Source organism: Thunnus albacares, chromosome 14 (assembly GCF_914725855.1).
Source record: "Thunnus albacares chromosome 14, fThuAlb1.1, whole genome shotgun sequence".
NCBI classification, from domain to species: domain Eukaryota; kingdom Metazoa; phylum Chordata; class Actinopteri; order Scombriformes; family Scombridae; genus Thunnus; species Thunnus albacares.
This window is the reverse complement of record NC_058119.1, coordinates 11,332,268-11,351,749: the sequence shown is the minus strand read 5'-3', so window position 1 is coordinate 11,351,749 and position 19,482 is coordinate 11,332,268. Positions and strand designations below refer to the sequence as shown.

The window sequence follows — 19,482 nt, the reverse complement described above, 5'->3', positions numbered from 1 at the left end:
TGCTGCATAGATCACCCACCTATAGTCGACACCACAGTTCCAACAAAATAAAAAGCCCCTGTAAAATCCCATCGTGGCCTCAGAGCATCAGCCCGGATCCCGGCGGCGATGGCAGCCTCGTACTCCCGCAGGAAGGAGTTGAGGTCCTGCAGGCTGATGTTGAAGGTCTCACTGAAGTTGAGGAGCGTCCCGTTCCAGCGGCCGTGAGCCCGCAGCTCCGAGGGCCTTTCTATGGCAGAGAAGACCGCAGCGCCGCACAGCAGGTACAGTACGATTAGGATGGCGAGCAGCACGAAGCGGCCGTTGTCCTCGTTCAAGTGCAGGGAGCGGCAGCCTTGCAGTCGCTGGCCAGGCATCATCCAAATTTCAGCACCACTCGCGCGTCGGACAGCGACAAGCTCCACATCGGAGACGGCATTCACTCGTCTGCAGGTGTCCTCTGGAAGTCACTGTACTACTGCTCTCTCACTGCACTTCTACAGGCAACATTTCCTTTACTTAGCCCACCACGTTGTCTCATTGTAGTAGTGAAGTGAAATCTGTAGCTGAGAGGCAAAAAAGGCGCTCCACTTGTGGATATAAGTCTGTAAATCCTCCGGATTGCACTGGTTGATCAAGAAAGTGTTCATGAGAAAAGCAGTCGGCGCACAGTTTCATGATGGATTCATTCTCACAGTTGTAGCAATGCAGTTGAACTGAAGTGGACTGCAGCTTACATCCAACCGGACGCGCTTCTTTGTGCAAAAGCTGAGGGTGGGAATGCCAGCAGCAGTAGAGTAGTATCCTCTGGGTCCCCTGCACCAAAATGTTTCTCTAGAAATCCCGCTCCGGTCTCAAATCAACTCATCCGTCTTCAGGCTTGCTTGGTCTGGAGATGTGAGGGGCTATATTCTTCGTGTGGACGTTACAGTGGCTCATTGCAGCCTGGCAGCGCATATGGTGAGCTCACTCCGCTACACCTCGGAGTACTGTATCCCACCACTGTAGGAGAAAGAGAGAGCATTAAATAAGACATTAAAGTTGTGCAGTTGTGTGAGGAAAATTATAATCTGTGCGCATCTTTAGTTGATGTTATCCTCACGTAACAGAGGATTTACATTTTCACTGTAGTGCAGCCGTGTTACACGGAGCCTTGCGCACTGAGGACACTCAGAAACGGTTACTCACTTTCTGCACCGGGGGCACAAATATAAAAGTAAAAGAGTTCACCTGAGCCAAGCTGCTTAAAAGTTTCTCTACAAGCCTCCACACGAAACTAAGACATAAAAAGTATAATGATAATAAAAAAATAAAGAAATAATCAGTGGTAGAAGAAGTATTCAGAGCCTTAAGTAAAAGTAGCCATGCAGTGTAAAATTACTTCAAGTAAAAGTACTGCATTCAAAATTAGTACAAAGGTATTATCAGCAAATTATACTCTAATTATCAATACTTGACGTCTTAAATGACTTGTTTTGTTCAACCAAAAGTGACAAATCCAAATATATTAAAGTTACAGTGACAAAGTAAAGTGTCAAACTAGAGGCATTTTTTGAGACAGATAGGTGCTGAGGTGTGGTAAGCATGGAATTAAACAACAAATGAATCTAATATTCTGATTGATTTCTTTGTATCCAAAATTTAAGTTAATAAAGTCTAATTATGGATCCCTCCGCTTAGGTTTATGCCTACTTTACATGATAATCCAGTAACATTAAGAACATTACTGAGGACAAGTGAGACATGATCTCACCCTGTTGTCATTTGTTGCACTGGGTTTACATGAATAATGACCCACTCTGTATGCTTTTAAGACCTGACAGAGGAAGACCTATTGTGAAAGATGGAGAGTTTTGTATGTTACCGATACTTTTGGGGTGCCAAAATCTAGACCACACACAAAACCAAAGAGGCAGTGGCGCTGGTTAGGACTTCCTATGGACAATTTTGAGGACAATAGGGCACAGCTGAGTGAACTTTTACAAGGCTCAAATTACCGTTCAGAAAGAGAGCAATATCCTTTTGAGTTGGAGAACACGCAAGGGAGATTCTAACAAAATCAATGACGACCTGGAGCTGCTGATCCATGAAAATATCTGTGTACATATTGACTGATGCTTTAAAAAGACACATTATCCAACTGTAGTGGAAGCAATGTGTCTCTGTCACAAGAAACTGTCACTGTGAAGGAGATTAGAGCTCAGAAATGATGCTGATATAAAATACAGGGAACAACAGTGATGAGGCACTTTGCTGTGTCTATTGTTACTTGCCAAAACAATAGTGAGCTTATAGGAATATCCTATGAGAAACTAACATTGTTTTGACAAAGTAGTTATTTTTTCTACGGGGAGGACAGTTGTGCTTGGTTTGGTTGCATAATAGGTGGCTGTATTGATTATGCTTTCTAATCTAGCTAATTGGCTTACAAATATCAAGGCAGAATGCAGAACAAGGGCATACTCAGCACAGTTATCTCAGCTGCACACAGTCTGTCCTTGTCAATTCAAATCAGTACCCCAAAATGTAAGAAGGCATGGAACAGAGATGTAGTAAAAGAAGACGTCAATATAATGTTGTGCCACTGACAGGAGGCCTCTCCATTTACTTAATTATAGCTTGAGCCCTTTGTGGTTATGCTCATACACTGTGTCTGAGAGCACAAGGCTTTCAGAAAAACATGAAACACAAGCAGAATATAATCTTTTAAAATTACTTGTCAGTAGCAACACACACAACATTAATGATGATGATGATTAACAACAAGAGGGAAAAAATGATCACAGGCAATTAAGTGAAATACAGTGTGTTCCCCTTTTTCTGACATTCATTTATATTCTCCTCCCACTAATTTCTTTTCAGGGTCATAGGAGAGGGCTGGAAACTGTCCCAGCATGCACTGGGTGGAAGACAAGAAAGTCATTACAGGATTTCAGACATACAGTACAGACACTTATTCATACCTTCAGGCAATTTAGAGTCTCCAGTCCACTTGACTGTGGGAGGAAACCAGCGCAGCTGAAGCTGTAACTAATCCTGGGTCCATTTTATGCTCATGACAATAACAATAACATTAAAACTGAGACTTGTATGCTGCATTTATAGACATCAATATGTCATTGTTGGATGTAATTGGTAACACTTTATTCTAATCTCCCCATGTTTAGCATTTATAAGCAGCATATAAATACTTACTAGTACTACTAATACTAGTTTATAAAACAAACCAGTTGTAAGCAAATATCAGGACATTTTAAAGGTGTAATTAATATATTTGTTAACAATTGTAACTCCTATGAAGCATCCATAACTGGTGCATAAACTAGAGCTACAGCATTTAGTTGATTAATCGATTAGTTGATCTACAGAAAGTTCATCAGCAGCTATTTTGATGATTAAATAATTGTTTTTAGTCATTTTTTAACCAAAAATACCAAATGTTTGCTGGCTGCAACTTCTCAGTTTTGAAGGTTTTCTGTGTCACATAAGATGATTTTGGATTGTTGATCAGACCAAACAAAACTTTTGAAGATGTGACAATGGGTGCTAAGAAATAATAACAGGCGTTATTCACAATTTTCTTATGTATAGACAAAATGCTTAATTGATTAATCAAGAAAATAATCAGCAGATTAATCTATAATAAAAATAATCGGTAGTTGCAGCTCTAGTATGCACAGTTGATAAATGCATGATTCCACAGTATAACATAGCTGTATTCATATTTAATGACGTATTACATATGAAGAAACCAAAAACATTTATTAACTGTTCATATACATGTATAAATCTTTCACAGGTGGTTTAAAACTTTAAAACTTTAAGACTTCAACCATGTTATATGTAAAGTATTTCTTAAATGGAATATAAAGGAGGAGTTATAATCATTCAGAAACACTAAAAATAACGTGTTATATATTGTGTTCTTACCAATTAATGAACTACTTATAGATTCAAAAATAGGGGGTGTCCCCACAGTAAAATTATTTATCAGTCTAAAAGTCTACAATCAGCTATCCAATTAAGATAAGAATACTTTTAAATGAGAAATGTATTGATGATTTTAATGATAAGATTCTATGTTCATTACTTTTAGTCCCAATTAACAAAGAATCCCAATAACTAGAAACTGCAGAGAAGTGTCCCGTCCTCTATTGTGTGATGTGATGCTTTTGAGGCTTAACTTGTGATGTCCATTAAAGTGAGCCCATGAATATTTTACTGTACCAAAGCCACTGTGGCCCAATTACAGGATAATGTTTTTTTTTTTTTTTACTTAAGTGTACTTTAACAGTAGCAGAATTAGAGAAGTCATAAAGTCAGTGAACTGATACAGCAATATCTATCTAAAGTTTGCTAACATAAGCTGCTGGTCATACCAAACCAAGAAAAACTCTTGCTGGAAAATTCCTGAATGTATTATTTAACTGTCTTTATTGCTTATAAATTTAACCATTTATTTGTGAGATGAAAGTTTCATTCCTTTTTTCACAAGTTACATAGTCTCACTTAAAAGCTACTTTAATGTAAAATAAATAAATAAATAAAAACACTTGTATTTCCCTTTAAATGCCAAGTGCAGATGCAGCAGCCATTTTACAGTAATGCAAGTGTTAAATAGTAAATTCACTCCAGCCATCATTCGGCACACACCTTAACTGGCCTATTACATGAGATACAGAGGGCATGTGGGAAAGACAGAGGGGAGACAATCCTCCAGAGTGCAGCAACAAAGGCTCCTGCACTGAATAAAGATGAGGAGAAAAGGGAGGATACACATCCACTTATGGAGAGAACTGAAACGGAGAAGTGGGTGAAGAATTTCCCTTTACCCTGCCGAGGAGGAGCCGCTCACAATGATTGAGGACATATGGTGAAATCAATCATTTTGTCATTTTCAAAACACTGCGCACAGGGCCGTTTAATGTGTGAATGTGATCCCGTGCATTCCACTAGTTCTAGCATGTAAGGTTGACATGAGAGGCAAAAATCATGCTCAACAGTGCTGAAAGGAGTGAAGCTTTATTGATTTTGATCTGGCTTGACAAGGCCAATTTGCCCAACACGGTCCTCTGAGATTTAAGAAGAACCCTTCAGAAACCTCATTTGTCACAGAGGCTTTCAAGCGATTGATTTAAAATAGCAACACCTGCACACCGAGTCAAAGGTCAGTACAGTTAAAATATGTCCATAATCATTTGGTTTTGTGTGAATAATTCAAATCAATTAATAAAACAAGCCAAGAAGGTAGAAAATCCCACCTTCACCCAGTAGCTCTGTCCATGGTGCTGATCTCAGTATACATACAGCTGTTCTTCTTGATCTCTGCAGCTTTTTAACTTTTTCTGTTATAATAACTAATTAACTAAAAAAAATAAAATAACTAAAAATAATGTGAAAGTCAAAGTGAAATGCAAAATTTAAGTTGCATGTACTGTGCTGTTGCTTTGGCCACACTGCCATTTCTTGCAGTAATCTGCAAAACAACAGAACTGCATGTCACTCAGTAATTTAATCTAGTTTCTTTGTGTGTATGTGTGTGTGTCTTTGTAAGCATGTGTCTGTGTGCGTTTTGGTATTAATGAAAACCATTTTCCCACTCTTTCCTACTGTGAAGGATTTGCCAACAAGAATCCAATTAGATTTACAGTCCAATGACAATAGATCTCCCAGTAAATCCTGGAAGGTGTATTTTGGAGTGGAGGAAGCGTTACTGAATAGTTCATTCAGTTGTGGAACGTGCATTTCAAGAATGAAGCCCGTCCAACAATATGTGATTTTCCATTCCACAGATTCCTTGCTGCCCATGTGTCTTTTCAACAATTTGAAGCCGTCTCAGTGGAAGGATGATCCAAGCTTTATCACCTTAAGAAGAGTCGCTAAGTCCCACATTAAAATACACTACAACAAAGCATACGGTTTAGCTTGTACTCTTATTCTGTGGTTGGAAAAGGGTGATTTCTAATTATGTCACCTTTTCCCTATATTACTGCAGCTCCACATCCATCTCCTGGCCTCTTTTAATTGATATATGTGTTATTCTCCAACCTGCTGAACGCCTTTATGCAACATGTTCAATTCAGTCATTCTGCAGAGCATGACAGACTTTTGTATGCCCTCTAAATTGTATCCTTTCAAGAGGATCCTCCAGTATTGAGCATATTTTTTTAACATGACTACAGTCCAGTCGAAACCTGGAGGTGGTCCACAGTAAGAGCGCTGGATGCTTGTAGTTTGCAGCAGTTCTCATACATTATTATACCTTTCAAATCCACTCACCTTTTCAGCATGCAGCTCTCAAGGGCAGCCAGAGAAAGGGAATTACAAAACGAACATATCATAACTTTCTGACAAGCTAAATGGCACAAGAAGGAGGGAAACAGACTTTTAAGTGTCTTGGGGGTATTTCAGCCGACATATTGCCAGTTCTTGTACTATCATAATCTTTTTATCAAACACCACTTTAGAATGCGAAGCTAACGTGCATGAGGAGTGCCTGACAGTGGATAAGCCTGCTTTGGATGCTTATCTCGCTGAAACATGCTCATATGAGTAACTGCTGTCAGCTGCAGTCCAGTTCCTGCAATATTGATGAATGTTTATATTCAACACATGTATTATTGCTTTACATTATGGGTATGTGAATGAAATAAACTAATTATGATAAATGAATGCTTGGCAGAGCACCATTTCTTTTCAGATTGTCTTTATTCCATAAAGACCTAGAAACACAGAGGCCAAAGTTAAAGAAAAAAAAACGAAAAAAAAAAAAACAGTAGGCTGAGATGTAGCCAGGTTCTGTTAATTACTGGGAAAAGGCTGATTAGACAGCTTTACATCCCACCGGCTGCATCTCAAGTTGCTGTGAATCCCCTGAAGCAGCAAATGTCATGGTCTAGTAGTTTTGCTGTAAACCTAGTACTCTAGGATAAATCCTGCATCTCAGAAAAGTCACTCTCTACATCTTTACTGTACATTTATTTACCCACAAATGTCAGTTCTAGGCATCCTCAAGAGAAATTAGTTATGAATACAGCCTAAGACATTTATTTCCACTCCTTGTTTGATACAAGATGATGGAGCTTCACTCATAAATAATCAATCAATCCCAGAAAAATATAGATTCCTGTTAATGATGCTCAGGCAGATAAGCCTATAAACCTGCATCATTTTATCCCATTGAGACTTTGTACTGTACAGTGAAGGAAATCTGACTTGCTCCGATTCATTTATCATAGTGACAGTCGCCTATAGATTTACCCTCACCCCATAGGCTCTATCTTTCCGTTCAAGCGCTTTCCCACAACTTTTTTAATTTAGACATGCAGAGATGATAGCACTGCAGCGTGATACACGTGAGAGACATTGCATCGCATACAATACATCCATATGAAAACACACATATGAGCCACAGTGCCAGTATGAAGTCAATATTATAGCAAGAGCACTTCTGTGGATATCTTATACAGCCAGACTGGTTCTAAAATACAATTTTAATTGGGATTTAGTTCGGCTGTGTTTAAGTATGAAGGGATAGGAGGTGAAGGAGGTAAACGGGCAATCTAAACGTCTTAGTTGCAGTGATTGCCTTAACAACCTAATGGACAATACAGACACTTTAAGCTGCCTTAATCCCTAAAGACAAATGTTGAACAAATAATGCCTACACTAAGCTTCATACTAAAAGCAGCTAGGTAGAGTAAGTATTAAAAAACAAAAGAGGACTTAGTATACCTCCTGTTTTTGTTTTTATTAATATTTTTGGCATTTTGCAAAATGACTCATATCCACAGACCACAGCAGCTTAAAAACACTCTCTCATCACAAACTGGATGTTCAGCAGAAGATGTAGCAAGGCATTGATGGAATTATACAGCATGTTATGTTGTTGTGGCCTTGAGACTAAGAGGAGGAAAAATCCTGTTGCAGTACATTACGAGTGATTTGATAAGGTGTCCTGGGTTCTTAGCAAGCATCTTAGTCAGCAGATTGTGAAAGCTCAGTGCACCCCCTCAATGCTTTTCAAGGGGAAAAATAGTTTTAGACAGTGGGATGAATCCACTAAAATATGTGTTGCTGTTGTTTTTTCCTACACAGATGCTATGGAACCTGCCTCCTATAGGTCATGGCCACGACTAGTGATGTGTGAATATCTCACACCCACACACACCAAAATAAATGCTTCCTACACAGGTCTATACCAGTGAAATAGGAAATAAACACCAAGATGATATAATGCAATGGCATGAACCAAATCAATGAACATGAAGAAGATGCTGGTGCAGTTGGTAATAATTTCTCACGCTGTACTGAGATAATGTTCATGCTGATCATGCATCTTTTCTTGAATATTCTTACTACACTATTTACCTGTTGATCCATTTTTTTGTACAATTGATTGATCATTTCAATTATAAAATATCAGAATATGGTGAAAAATACCCTGTTATAATTTCCCAGAGCCCAAGATCGCATCTTGAAAATGAATTTGAATCCATCAGTCCAAGCCCAAAGATGTTCAAATTTACAATGATATAAAACAAAACAAAAAAAAAAAAACACAAATCTTCAAAATAGTTGGAAGACACATAGAAGAAATGACACAATTCTAATGGTGCATAGTAATATTAATAGTATTCTGACATATAGTAATATTAGTAATTTATAAAGCAGCAAAGTAAGTGAAGTGGAGAAGAAATTATTGAAACAAAAGTAGTCACCAAGTTTTTTTTTAATCAAATTTGACTGACTTTGCTAAATGCATTTCAGTGTGTTTTTGAAAATTGATCTGAAAATGGTGACAATGGTGAAGATGATTTTCCACCATTACTGTGAGTTTTACCTTCCAAAATCTATACCTATAGATAATTGCGAAACACAGACTGGGCTTCATTTTGATAAGCTAAACATAAATGGACTTCAGCCTTTTTCAATCATTATTAGTGACCGTGTCTTTCTTGGAGCTCACCCAGTATGCAATTCACTTTCTGAACCTAAAGAAACCTAAAAGGAGCCAAAACATGTGTTTTTCTGCAGTCAGGTGAGTGAGGAGGTTATCATTATGATACAGACGCTAGAATACGACCAGAAACGTGAAGATGTCATTTGATGTAAACGCAGAACAAATGGGACATTTATGTTTGCTCCGAGGCAGAAGGTGAGATTATGGCACAGTTGACTGATGCAGCGTTTCCCCCTATAGGACATGATCAGATTACTTCTCCTTTCTTCTCTAATGGCTTCTCTGTCTCAGCCCCTCCTCCAGCGGCTCTGACGGGGTGAAATCACAGTTATCAGCAGGATTGCCTATATCCTCTGCCACAAAGCAACATTTTATTACCAGTGGCATGGTGATGAGGGGACAGATAGCTGTCCCCTCCTGCTATTACACAAAAAGAAACTGCCCCTGCAGCTGTTCTCTCAGCTCAGCTTTATCAAACCCTATTCAAGGTTGCATCATGACAATAGTGACCACAGTAAGGACACACTGGGAGACATTTTAATAGGCGAGAGTGGTGTTTGTCTAACCACGTTGTCAGCAACAGATGAGCCTCTATCTGCAGTGGCAGATGCCTTGTAGTTGGCTATTCCAAAAACATTAAAGTGAATCTAATTAAACATGTATTCATATCAGTGTAGAGGCAAATTGGAACTTGCTTGATGGGATTCATGCAGATCACTGACAAGTTTCAGCTCGCCTGTTATTATGCGACACTGTCTGACTGTCTGACACATAGCAGTTTCCTACTATATCCGCATAATAAATCAGGGCAACCAGGATTTGTTAGCTCCGGCCCTGATAGAAATACTAAGGTCTAAAGTCTTAGAAAATGATGATGAAATACCAAATATAAATTCTATAAAATATTTTATTTGGATGTTTGGATTAAAAACTCCAGAACTTCAGTTCTTCTTGTACAATCGTTCAATTCTATTTTCGGTAAGATTTATTAATAAGAAGGCCTAAATGTGTTTCTAAGCCTTCACTACACTTCCAGGACTAACATTTTAGTGGGGGAAATGCTGATCTTTTATTTTTTTGGTGACCTAAGAGTAGTCAAATGACATTTTTGTCAGTCAGGAAACTGACGTCATCCTAAAAAATAACCACTTTCAGTTACTTCATTTTAATTATGGAATGTAAACTCAGTCGAGGGTTGCTAATAGTGAGGACATGATCTCAGTGTCATGCAGTGATTTACTTGTCAGTATTTCTGGCCTTTCATCCCTGGATAAGATGTAAGCACTAATGAGCTTTGTAGATGACAGAAGACTTGGATGAATATGCTGTTTTATGCATCGGGGTGCTCATGCCATCTGGAAGCCAGTGGCTCTGACCACAGAGAAGGATGGAACTGCTAGAGATAATAATACTGGGACCAGTGCAGCCTTCTGGGAAAAATGATCCCTGCTACGTAAAACATGTTCATTGAGGTGTATCCCCCCTCTAAGATGTTGAATCTTTTAACAGCCAGGGTCTTTTTAATGAATAGCCTCATTCTCAATAGACACACACAAATACAACCAGTCCCCAAGTGGAATCTCACAGAAGCCTAAACAGTCATCCCTTTTTCTTCTTTAACTACAATGTTCAATTGTCATTTTTGCTACTGCTGCTAGCTGTGGCCATCAGCTGCTGCTGCTACAAGCTGCTGCTCTGGCAGTAATTTCTTTTAATATTGTAGCGCCACCTATGGGTGAGGTTATATCAAATGCTACAAACTTATTCAGCATCCCCATCTGTACATCTTTGCTGAATTTGGTTGTAATGGAATGTTACATTAAAGAGATAAGATGGTTTAAGTATGGCAGTGTTTTATTAATGGTCACGAGGTGGAGCTATTGGTGTCATACTTCAACATGTCGTGCACATTGTCTCGGAGAGCTTGTATGCCAAGCTTAATTTTATTGTAGGGTCAATTGTAGAAATACCATGTTATATTGTTACTGTAGCACCCCCTGTGGGTAGAATTGTATGAAATGTTACACACTGCAATGTGGCAATCAGGCCACACCTCCACAATTTTGGTAACCAATTATAGACACATTTTGTTCGGGTCATCTAAATATGCTATGTACCAAGTTTGGTGAAGATTGAATGAAATATCTGCCAAAAGAAGCAAAAAAAATGGCGGGAACATTTTATAGGTGCAAAAGGGCCTACAATGGCTAAACAAACAAGTGTGGAAAGAAATTCACAATTTAATGGGGACAAAATGGTGTGGTCTCACCCACTTTTTCACAGCCTCTAAAACTTTTCAAATAAAATAATCCTAGAACTACTAGTTTTTTTTAAACCAGGAAAAATACAGCTAAATAGTTTGGTTTTGGATATAAATAGCTTGACTGAACCAGTAAATATTGAACTATGTTACTACTGAACATACTTTATGTTTGGATGGTAAGTCCTTTAGATATATTTTGAGTTAACTTATATCTGTTGTTATTTATCTTTACTCTTAGGCTCAACTGGAACGTGAGCGCGGAGGTTCCTTGAGCTTGAAAGAAATCTCAGCATAATGTATGCTAATATAGTGTTGGGGCTTGAATGTTTAATTTTATTAGCCATGTACCCAAGGGTTCTGCCAGCACAGTGGCTGGAGTACAGGGCTGGAGTCTGGAGGTGTAGTGCAGGAATGGAGCCTGGCAGCTGGGAGACAGGTAGGTGAGCCAGTGGAGCCAGGGAAAGAGGAGGCTGCTGAAGCACAACCACAGGAGACTATTGCAGCACATGAACTGGGGACTGCTGCGGCTCAGGAACTGGTGAATGCAGCAGCTTGCGAACAGGGGTCTGCTACAGCTCAGGAACAGGGAACTGCTGCAGCTATGGAACTGAGGACTGCTGCAGCACAGCAGGAATAGGGGATTGCTGCAGCTCAGCAGGAAAGGGGGCTGCTGCAACTCAGCAGGAACAGGGGATCACTGCAGATCAGCAAGAACAGGGGGTTGCTGCAACTCAGCAGGAACAGGGAACAGCTGCAGTCCAGCAGTAACAGGAGACAGCTGTGATCAGCAGGAACAGGAGACAGCTGCAGCTCTAGAACGACGGACGGCTGCAGCATGGGCACTAAAGACAGCTGCAACAGAGGCACAGGAACAGGCTGGGCATCAGCAAAGGAGGCTGACAGCTTGGAAGTAGGCTCGGTGTCAGTAGTGGTGCTAGGCAGCGGAGACTCTGGAGAACCCCAATGCAGACCTAACAAGCAGATAGGTTGAATGAGGAGTCTTAATGCTCAAAATCAACAAAACAGGTTTACAGGTACTCAATGGAGAGGTAGTCCAAAACATGCAAACAAGTCCAAAGGGAAAATAGCAGGCAGGCAGGTCAAAAACAGTCCAAAGTCAAAACCACTGGAAGGGCAGCAACAGATACAGGAATAGACAAGATCAGAATCAGGTTGGCTGGAACATAAGTATACAATCAGGTAACAAATTAACATGGGAGGAACTTAGACAAACTGACAGAGAAAGAATGTCTGAGACTGGTAGATGAACTGAGGAGCTAATGATGGAATAGGCAGCAGGTGCAGACAATTATTGAGTGGAAACAAGTGTGCAGATAGGTAAAGGAGGGAAAGTCCAAGGGCATCTAGTGGACACCCTGAGAATGGCAGGTCTGGGGAGCAGGAAGAACAAACATGGACAGGGAGAAGTAATGCAGAGAGCTGGAGATGAGAGTGTGGCTGTAGAGAGGGATTGAGGAGCAGACTGTGACACTGGTTGCCTCATCTGAAGTGGCTGCTGGCCTTTAACTTGAAACTTTTTCATAGGTGAAGGATTCCAGTTTTTCAGTTGTTGCAGGCAAACACGTTCAGCTTCACATCTATTTTGCTCTTTAGGCTCGTGTTGCTGAGCTGAGAGCTCCACTAAAATAACTATTTAGCGTTTCTCCTCAAATTTAGAATGTATGTTTTACACAGAACAAGGACTGTGAAGTTTGTCCTCCAATCTGGGGAGACCCCGCACATAAAGATAGCAAAGCAGGCGCATCTCATGTACCTGGTGGACACAAACACACTGGTTAGAATGGCAGCGGATCACTGGCAGCCACAGTGTAGTTAGAACGCGATGCTGTATGCTGTTGATATTGCAGGTTACACAGCCAGTATGGACAGGAAGAATGATTACAGCCACCAGTAATTCTCAACATACATATTGGCATGCGAGTGTTGTATCAAGACAGAAAAAATACAAGCCTAAACTTTAAGTGTGTGGGGAGCAAAGATAAGCAGACAGTGTATGACTTGCAACCTTGTTTCTGGAACTATCTTCATAATTGTATTGTTTGTATTTTGCAGTGGGAAGGCGAGCCAGAAATGGCTGACAATCCTGTTGCTCTCCTCATTGTGGTTTCTGACAACACTACTGGTGTGGTCCACTTCAGCCCTGAGAGCCTCTCTGTTGTAGTCGAAGATGAAATTGCTGTGAGTGGTCTCTCCAGGTTGGCTGATGCATTTGCACTGTTGTTTGGCATAATGTGTGCATTGCATTTGGACTATCCTTAGACTCATTCACATGTTCCCCTTTATCCAGAAAATACTGATGTATCTTGATGATAGTAAACCACTGAAACAGTTCCTACTGAAAATTACTTGTTGAAAGAGTGAACCAAGTGTACTCCCACGAAAACCTATGTTTCTTTGGCTAGTTATAAAGATGCCTGTTCTCTAACACTTCTTTGATGTTACTTACAGGGTGAAAAATATGTGGGAAAGAGCCATAATGCACAGAGTGAGACATTCACACATACTGTATAATTTTCTCACTATTTACTAATAAACAGTGCTGCATGAAAATTACATTGTGATTTAAGGTGGTGCAGTCACTTTTCACATAGGAATAAATTCATTTCCACAACTGTACAGATATATAAAGCACTGACCTCTTTCACTGATTTGCAGTAGTAAATGAGTTAAAGATCCTCATCCTGAAAAGTGCCAACAGGCAGACATTTTGACTTGCCATATTAAGAAAGGCGCAGGTGTTACTAATAACATTAACGACAGCTCTGTTCTGTTTAAGCGTCCCAATAAGGCATAACAGTTTGACAGTGAGCCAACATATACAATACCAGGACCCTGAAACTGAAGCAGCTAAATGGAATTCACTTACCATTAACCTTAACTATGTGCATTAAATTTATCATCTATGACATGTCAAAATGTCTTCTAGGAAAAAGGCCTATACCAGCCTTACTTCAACCATACATTTATGTAACTGCAATTCGTTTGTTTACACAGAAGGTGCTTACAAAGGTGGATGACTTTTTCAAAACAAGTCAATCATACAATAGAGGAAAATTTGTAATTAATTGATTCTGTATTATTTAACTTCACAAAGACCTCTTCTGATTGATTACTACTTAGAACAAAGTTCAGTCTTTGAACGTGCTCAAAATGTTTCTCATGTTATTTTACACTTTATTTTCAATTTTCAGTAAAATAGTTAAAACAAAGAATATGGACTGCAGAGTCTTATTGAAGCATGTGCCATTTATTAAATGGTCAGTTTTAAGAAATAGCTGGAGCCACACTAACAGACTTATAGAAGAATTTTGGGATTTTGTCACACTTGTTGGTTAAGGTATACAGTAGTTAAATCTAGATAACTTGCTACTTGGTTAAGGCTGGGGAGAGATTGTGTTCATGGTTAAAGTTGTAGTAAACCAAATTAATGGCTGAGATCTGGGAACATGATGACATCGCTAATCTCAATTAGACTTTTACCAAGCTAATAAATGAAAATTAAACCGACATACACTTTTCTCACAGTAGACATTTTCACTTGTCAAATAAAAGTTTAATTAATAACATTATTAATGGCTGGATTTATTTTAGGTGTTCCGGTTACAGAGCTCCTTTTCACAGAAGACATTTTGACATGTCTCAGTGGGAAAAAACACATGTAAATAATAAAATGAATGATGGCTGAATTCCATTTTGCTGTTCCAGTTTCAAGGTCTTGGTAATGTGCATGTCAACTCACTGTCACACTGTCATGACTTGCTGGGGCACTTGAATGGAACAGAGCCATCGTTAATGTTATTAGTTACACCTGTGCTTTTCCTACTGTGACAAGTCAAAATGTCTGCTGTGAAAAAGGCTTATAGTGCAATCTGCCTCACTGGCATGGTTTATTGGCTCACCTGAATGGAAAGGAGCCATCATCAATGTCATCAGTTACAGCTGTGATTTCCTTGTATGACAAGTCAAAATGTCTGCTGAGAAAACAGTCTTGTACCAAGTTATTACATAGAAATGTAAGAGGTTGCAAGGTGAGGGTAGGTTTTTTTTGTAACTATTAACATAATTAATAAAATCAAAAAAAGATTCCATAGGAGATCTCTTAAAATGGACAAAGATGCAAAACCATGACTTACTCTTAATGTCGGCACTCATTTCTTTCAAATGTGTAGTTTCCTCACATCTCAAGTATACCACATGTATTGATTATGAGACTAAGACCCTAAGACTGATCAATTACTCAGCTATGTGGGTGGGAGCTCAGACACAGCTGTCATATTAACTATCTGTTTTTTGGGGGTTTTTTGGAGGGGGGGGTTGTTCTTGTTCTTTTTCTTTCTACACGTACAGCTGTCCACTTTGTGAAAGTAGGGTAATGTGTCTGTTATGCAGAGCTTAATACTTACTAATACTAATAATGCTTTTTTTTTTACAAGGCCTTTAGGGCACAATTACTTACTGTATCATGGCCTGTTCCAGATAAGGCATATCCAATAAGAAAGACAGAGCTGCATTCTTTCTCACTCGGTTTCTCCTTTCCTGACATGTTGCACAAAGCCTTTTCTTGTGCTGAGTATCTAAGGTGGGTGAGTGGAAATGGAGGGGTAGCACCATCTGGTGGATCCCCTCACATTAAACCACAGTGACAACACGCAGCAACATTCAAAAATATAGTAGTTTAAGAAGAAATTACAGGTCACAGAATGACTATAGCAGTTGAAACTGATCACCTCCTCAATCTACTCTCTGCTTGCAGATACAGGACCTAAAATACAAGAGTATACATTTATAAATCTGTATGCATGTGTAGTTTATATGTATATATGTATAAATATATCTGGGAATATATGATTTGGCATTAATGTATACAGCATGTGTTGTTGTGTATTTTGTGTGTATTGCATGTATCTGTATATTTTCATGTGCCGCTGCAGACAATGAAAACTAATTTCCTCCTGGGACAATTAAGACTGTTACTTTTTAGTGCTGTCATTGGCATTTGGCCTCAGCACACTGTCACTAATGCATTACTCTTCAGTCAGCTCACCACAGACCAAATGCTAATTAAAAAGCTACATGCTACCCCTGTTTTGGACAGGACATAAGAGTTGATGTCCTGTTAAGAGCTGTGCTCTTAACTGTGCAAACATTTTTTTGTATGCCAGTGACAAAAGCGTGCCTAGAAACTGCTTTTGAAACAGGCTCTCCAAACTGGCATGGCTCACTGTGACAGGAGGCATGGGCACAAAACTACCAGATGATGACACCATGGGAGATGGGAAAGGGGCAAGAGTTGGTCAGAGTCAGCACCAGGCTGACTACATTTTGTCCAACTGCAAAGAAGGGAATAACCAACTTCAAACTTGGTGCAAAAATAAAAAAAAATAACCAGCGGCTCTTAAGCATTTTGTACTTAAAGCAGCTTTATCTACTTCTTGGTTTTTTAAACACTTTCATTTTGCATAAACACACAGCAAGCAAAGTGTGGGAAGAGGGGCAAATTGGTTGTCATTTAGAGGATTTATTGCACAACTTAATGAACTGCAGTGCAAAATGAAAAGATGGAAATTATATGTCTGACATGCATCACCCACTGCCATGCTCAATCATTTACTGGTGATGGTTTGACTGATGTGATTTGAATCATCAGCGGAGGAGCCTCTAAATCAAATGTCATGTTGTCAGTTGACGCATCAGTGTTTTCTCTTTTCCCACAGTGCATCATTATGCAGGATAACAGCATTGGCCACAAAGTTTTACAAAGTTTGTCTCAAAATTACCTGTCAGCTTAAGTGTGACAGAAATAGACAGCAATGCGCGCCCTGTTTCTTAACCATGTTTCTGTATGCTGTGATACTCAGCTGTGTTGCTGAGTGCTAGCGAGGTTGGCTAAACCACTCAAGAACCAGAGCAGACTCCGCTCAGCACTGCTCCCTCTGCTGCTGTCCAGTGAAAGCATGATTAATTTGTTAGCATTCGACAGCTACAGCTCCCATGAGACTTTGACAGTGTGCCGATGGTCAAGACTCACAGAATATGTTGTCAGGTCTTCTGCTTTCTATAGTATTTTAAAGAGCTGAGAATTCCCAGTTGTGAGGTGATCTCACACAGACCAACATGTTGCCATCACATAGGGCAGATGGTGCTTTAAAGTTGCTCTAAACAATATTTTTATGTTAAAAATTGATTAAATGAATACGTGTAATGTGAACGAGGTTCCTTGAAGTTACTCTGTAGTTCCCCACAGCTGTACAGAGCTTTTTAGTGTCCTTCAGCTCATTGTTTTGGTTTTATGTCTATATGATATTATCTCAATGACTATGTTTAGATGGACGAAATATTCCAGTTTTTGCCCTTATTCTGAAAAAAACAATAAGATCCTCATGAACCCCTCTACAAGGCTGTTTTTAAGGACCATTTCAACAAGTCGGTTGGCTTTTGGAAGGAGGGATACTACTGGAGTAATTCAGATTGCGGTAGGGATTTTACCTCTAGTAAGCCCTTTATTGCCTGCTTGACACTCTTTATAGAGGAAGGCAGTGGTTTACTATAAAGTTCTACTTCTTCAAACAGTTTAAAGGAAGGACAAATGGCAATGAGGAGACATTAAACATTGCAGAGTGACCATCCCTCAGGCAGGAAACAGACTTGCATCCAGGATCCGATCTGCATTGTGGAAAGGTTTTTGAAAAGGAAGGAGGTGAGAGAGCCATGAAAAGCAACATCAAGCCAGGGATGAAATGTATTAATATTTAATGAGTTTGTCCCTTTCTCTCAGGGAGCTCCCTCCAGAGATACATGAGTAAAGTAGAAATTTCAGGAGATATTACATGAGGCAGAGTTTGGACTCATATATACCCCTGCATTTCAGCACATAACAGCTTTTCACAGTCCTCCTGCACTCTTAAAAGTCTTTGAGTGCAAATTCGTAAACTGTTTGAAATACCAATATGTAAGATTAAGTGGCATCTAGCGGTGAGGTTGCAGATTGCAACCAAATGAATACCCTCCACCTCCAAGCGTGTAGGAGAACCTTCAGTGGCCACGAAACCTCTATAGGCCCTCTCTAGAGCCAGTGTTTGATTTGTCCATTTGTCCAGCATCCATAGTATTATAGTATTTCCATTTCAAGTGTAATATTTTAGTTATGCCTCAAGCAACTTTGGAACTTTCCGTATGTATTATGAAACTAAGTTACTGTTTAGCAGCAGTCCAAAACAAAATGCAATAGCAGACATGAAGCAGCCTACTCCTCTGTTTTGACTAAATATCCTCTCCACTGTATGCCTCAGGCTGAGGCATTAACTGCTGCATGGTATAGGGGAGCTCCATCACTCTGCCGTTAACCACCCATCGTTCATATCCACTGTTCCAGGCACCTATCATAGATCAAAAGTCCTGCTGAGTTGTAAGTGTTCGAGCCATAATGGTGAAAAAATGCAAATCACAGTCTTCGTTTTAGTTTTCAATTTAATGGCTTGGAGCCCAAAATGGCACATCATGTATTCTTTCTCCACCAGACAGCAGAAGTCTGACTCAGAAATGTTTATTGCAGATATTTGCGCATGGCCAGATCCCAAAGGATGGAAAATGCCACATATTTAAACCATGCCTCACGCCCACAGTGTGATCTTTTCTATCAATTTTTCTGTCTGTTTCAGTTTTCATTACATTACCCGAGGACATTATGAGGCAGATAAAGAGAAAACATACAGACTTTCTATTTGTAGATATTCACTGATATAAAATGAATACTAAGATTGGAGTCCAGGGACTCCACCACAGCTAAAGATAAAGCTTTGATCGTTTATACATTTAGACTCTTATGTGTTTGTTCTACATGGACCTCGATCCTACTGTGCGCAAAAACCTCTCTGGTACAATATTTGTAAATCAATGAGGCTTCATTATGGGATCAAGTAACAAAGTTGACATGTGTTGGCTGTAGCACACACACACACACACACACACACACACACACACACACACACACACACAGATACACACACACACACACAGATACACACTAAGCATCTCTATTCATAGGTTTAACTGTTTGAAATCAAAAGGTGCTCATGTGCCTTTGGGGGGAGCTAGAACATGATTCAATTATATTCTACCACAATTCTGAGGATTTAGATTTTCCTGAATCCAAAATAATGTTTTAGCATCCTGTAGGTTATTCAGTATAACTTTGATTTATTCTGCTTATACTGTACTAACATTTAGACAAGAATAGCAGCTGCGCCTGAGATCATCT

General features: G+C 39.5%; 1 long non-coding RNA gene across 1 annotated transcript; it reads left to right on the top strand.

Annotated features, from left to right (window-relative positions):
- The first annotated feature begins 12,554 nt into the window (after positions 1-12,554).
- On the top strand, positions 12,555-13,845 carry LOC122997212. Its single transcript, XR_006407181.1, has 3 exons — positions 12,555-12,749; positions 13,278-13,403; positions 13,674-13,845. It is a non-coding gene; the product is annotated as an uncharacterized LOC122997212 (long non-coding RNA).
- The last annotated feature ends 5,637 nt before the right edge of the window (positions 13,846-19,482 follow it).